Below are 5,255 nucleotides of genomic sequence, written 5' to 3'. Positions count from 1 at the left end.
TGTACTGCCACAGCTTCTATATCAATATCAACAGCACACTCATTTGCCAGTATTTCAACGTTTTCTCTATTATGTACTACTGCAATATGTAAAACTGAACAAGCTGATATTATTCTTTGAATAAAAGGTAACTTGCATCTCATTACATATGGTAAAATGGGAAATCTCTTCACAATACCAAATGTTCTTTCAGTAACAATTCTTGAAGGGATTTGTGATGGATTATAAAAACACAACTTCTGTCTGAAAATTCTGGAATGGTGTCATTCGGTAGTTGTAGTTGAGGAATGGATATCCACTATTCCCTAATAATATATTCTCCAGAAATTCCCCATTACATATACCCATAATGCAAAAGTATTTAAAAACTCCTAAAATAGTATTTCCAATTTATTGCACTTCCATATTATTGAACGATGAGTATTATGGGATATATTATGTTGTTCTCTAAACATCTTTAAATGACAAAATAATTAAATTTAACGGTTTACTCTTCAATTATCTTATTTTAATTTATATCGACAAATGGAATTTTATAGGTTATTTTTTTTATATTTACAAAAATATTTCATGTCATTTGTCAAAATAAAAGATTCTTTAACTGCGTTTGCAATACCACTCTTTTAGACCCGTCCTGTATTTGTCCTTTATTAAAGTATCCTGTAATAAAGGATCCTTTATTTGCCGGTGGCAATAACTCTCTAATCAGTAGTTTTTTAGTTTCTTTTTCCGATTAACGTTGATGTTACTTTTTATAAAGAAATAAAGTATAAAAAAATGTTGAATTTTTTGTACTGAAAATTTACACTTAGTACAATAAGTCGGTAACTCAATAAGACCACAGAAATTTGGCGTGAATAAGTGGGTAAGTTAGATTTCTTTTAAAGTAAGTGACATGCTCAAAGCTCATAATTATGTACGTCATTCGTTGCATGATTACCCACCAATTTCTACGAAAACGAAACTGAACTTAAATTTTTTATTCTTCAAAACTAATAAAATGTTTAAAATGGCCATACTGAAAAGTTTGTATTTTTGATTTATCGACTTATTCACAGATGGTACAGAAATAATGACAAAAATTTCTTCAGGATCTTGTAGGGGGGGCTTTAAACTTTGATTTAGTCAGTTTCTGACTTTCATAGTAATAACTTTTAACCGAGTTATTAAGCATTGAAAATCGCCATTTTTCGTTTTTTTTTTTCAATTTTAAAATGCTTCTACCTCGAAAACTATCAACTTTAGAGAAAAATTATAAGAGACCTTTTTTATCCAGAATAGTCCAAAATACCTAAAAAAATATTGATGGCCCGGCCAAAAATATTGATTTTTGTAATTTGTTTAAAAAAATTGTTAAAAAAAATTTGGACCACTTTTCGCATGGGCGACTTCTTGAATCTTATTCTGGAATGTCTCACGAATGTTATTATGCAAAAAAATCTCGTGGGAGTATTTTCTCCAAGTTTTCGCCTTGTCTATTAATATGCATGTAGAAATTAAATAATTTAACTAATAATAATTAATAATAATTCCATTTAATTTATTCTTGTTATCTGCTACTCTTTCTGATTATTTCTGAAAGAATGGCAGACTTGGTACACTTTGGTTTCTCTACTTATTGATGTCTGATGTGTATTTTCTCTTCTAGTCTTTGGATATAAAATCAACTCCTCTCCCTTCGGGAACCCCAAGCCGTCTACATCACCGGTGATGCCACTACAAAGCCGACAACAGGATGCATCCAGCAGCTATCCACCATCCGCAGTTGCGGCAGGCAGACTCGCCAGACAACCAATAAACTAGAGCTGCAGTGACCTGAGGGCACAATATCTAGCCCAGGTTGAAAAGGCACCAGCTGTATCATCCGACATCAAGAAGTTACCATCGAACCAATACCAAAAGGCATAAGTATAATCCAGAATTGTTAGTTTTTGGCAAGAGTCTAAATATATATGTTATTGCATTTAATAAGTCATATTTTATTATATCTTTATGGAAAAATAAACATGATTAGTTAAAATATTGTTTTGTTTGCTTTCAATCCATATCTTTATTGTTCATATTTTTGATTAGGACAAGACGAACAGATACCTTGGGATTCTGAGCTAGGCCAGAGTAAGCAATAGGTATCGTGGATGATTCAAATATTATTGTACAGAACAAGTAAAAACTTCGTTCGTATAATGGTACAAAAAGTTTATTGAAAAACTATTAAAAAGTCATCCAAAAAGATTCAGAAAACGTTTTCGATCTAGATCAGATCATTTTCAGTGTGTTCTGCTTAGTAGATGAAACTAGCAACCTTATAGAATAGGTGACATCGAGAAATATGATTTACATTTCCAAAAACTGATGTTAGTAGCGACTCTTAAGTCGATGTTAAAAGATAAATTTAAGAGTGCTCAAAGGGCAACATGATTCACTGCTCGATGATAACGTGTGGTTCTTGCCAGTTCAATGGACACAGACCAACAGTCCATTTATGACAGATAACAAGATGGCGGCCTCCACAAAACGATACTTCAAAAACAAAGGCGCCGACGAGAGTCTCAGTACTGTTTGATATATACAGGGTGATTGATTCGTGGGGTAAAGCTCAATAGATCCGCTATAGTAATAGATAGCAATAAAAGTTAATAACAAAAATTTTAGCCACCTTTGAGCTTCACATTACAAAATTAGTTAGAATGTTACAGGGTGTTCGATAACACAGTGGCAGATCAAAGGACACCGCACACATCTTATGAAAAATATAATGTCACTCAAATTCAATAAAATTTATACGAATATATTCGTTTTAAATTAACGGTCAATTCTTATCATTGCGCCAACTCTTAATTATGTTTAATTACGGCTCAAATTGCAAATACAGTTTATCGAAATCACATTTTTGAAGTTCATAAAAATGTGATTTACAATCACTATTACTCTGGGTGCTATTCAAAACAGCTAAAACCCCGCTGGGCCTTAGCGGATTAGTGAAACTAAACCGCTGATTTATGGAGTACAGATAATTTGGGTATTTTAAAATATTTTTTCTCTCTCTAACTTATGTACGTACCCATTTGATTTCAGATTTATTTATATCAATTTCTGCTCTTATTATTGAAAATTCAGAGTTGGTGCAATGATAAGATTTGACCGTTAATTTGAAACGAATCTATTCATGTAAATTTTATTGAATTTGAGTGACATTATATTTTCCATAAGATGTGTGCGGTGTCCTTTATGTTTTTTTAAATAGAACACCCTATATTTTATTTTAAATTCGAAATCCTGTTAACTTCTCCATCACAAAAATATAAGGATATGTTATGTTATACAGGGTATTTACAAAGTTATAACCAATTTTATATGAAAGTCGTAACAAGTTCAACTCCCTGTATAAATAAAAATAAGCAAAACAGCAATGGTTTATTAATGCCACATTTTTTTTCATATTGTCAAAATTTTCAAGAATGATTGATACTGCTAATTTTCTTTATATCAAATACAGGGTGAGTCAAAACGCAAGTACATTATTTTCTAAGTAATTTTAAATGGAACACCCTGTATTTTATATCACTATTGAAAAGTGCCATTACCGTACTTTAGTTTTTAGATAATATTCCCTATGTCCAAATTTATTTTCATTTTTCAATGGACCAGTAGAATGGCCACCCAAATCACCAGAATTGGCCTGATTTTTTTGGGGTTACGTTATTAATGAAGTTTATAAAATACCTCCAACAACAAGGGATGCTATGAAAAATAGAATACAAAGTGTATTTCGATATGTTAATTTACAAATGCTACGTAGAGTAAGTAGCTCATTCAATGATCGTTTTTAGGCGTGCATAGATGTGTTAGGAGGTAATTTTGAACACCTTATGTAATTAAATATTAAAAATATTTTATTAAAACTAACTTCTAATTTTCTCAAACATGTTTTTTTTGCAAAATGTATTACTGATAAAATATTTTTTCTACAATCGAGTTGAAAAGGCAATCTTTAGCACTCCATACGAGCGTTAAAAATGCTACTTTAAGGCACTAGTGCTTTAAAAATTTTATGGCACTGCAGTTCGTATTGACCGTATAGGCAATTTTGATGTAATGTCAAAAAAATATAAAAATGGAATGTCAGTCAAGTTCAAGTAAAAGTTTTTGTAGATATTGTCCTGTAATTACGTTTGTAGAAAAAATACTGTATGATATGCGTGTTAGAAAGTACATGTTTAAGGCACTCATGTGAACTGCAGAACTCGCTTCGCTCACTATGCAAACTTTTACATGCGTGCCTTAAACGTGTACTTTTAACACGCATATCATAAATAACTATTTCGTTCTTTATTTGTTACATTATTACATTTACATACAAAAGTAGTGTTTAATTGTCTTCACAAAATGTTGTATTTTATGTTTGTGTGTTTTTTTTTGTGAAATTTATTACTAATTTTCTTTTTTATTTGTTACATTTACATAAAAAGTAGTTTTTAATTGTCTCAAAAATGTTGCATGTTGTGGTTGCGTTTTTTTTGTAAAATGTATTACTAATAAATTATTTTTATTTCTTTATTTGCTACATTGTTACATTGATTACCGGATTGATAATCAGTAATCGTCAATTGTCAATTCAGTCATGGCTTGCTTAAAATTTAGATAAATTTAGTCACCTAAAATAATTTGCTCTGAAAAATGAAAATATCTTGAAAAGTAATAAATTTGGACATAGGGAATGTTATATAAAAATTAAAGTACGGTAATATTAATTTTCAATAATGATATAAAATACAGTGTGTTCCATTTAACATTACTGAGAAAATAATGTACTTGCGTTTTGACTCGCCCTGTATTTGATATAAAGAAAATTAGCAATGTCAATAATTCTTGAAAATTTTGGCAATATAAAAAAATATTGCATTAATAAACCATTGCTGATGTGCTTATTTTTATTTATACAGGGAGTTGAACTTATTACGATTTTCATAAAAAATTGGTTATAGTAAATACCCTGTATAAGATAACAAACCTTTATATTTTTGTGATGAAGAAGTTAACAGGATTTCGAAAATAAAATAAAATATAGGGTGTTCCATTTAAAAAAAAACATAAGTTTGGTCTGCCACTGTGTTATCGAACAACCTGTAACATTTTTTTTCTCTGATTCTGGCCTTGGTTTAGAACTAGAACCTTTAGCCACGTAATTGTATAACTTATCACTAAGTCAGGTGTAATGTGTAGTGTATGTGTGTTGAGTAAGTGTCTTGTTACTT

This window comes from Diabrotica virgifera, chromosome 6 (assembly GCF_917563875.1).
Source record: "Diabrotica virgifera virgifera chromosome 6, PGI_DIABVI_V3a".
In the NCBI taxonomy this organism is placed as follows: Eukaryota; Metazoa; Arthropoda; class Insecta; order Coleoptera; family Chrysomelidae; genus Diabrotica; species Diabrotica virgifera.
Note: the sequence above shows the minus strand (reverse complement) of the source record.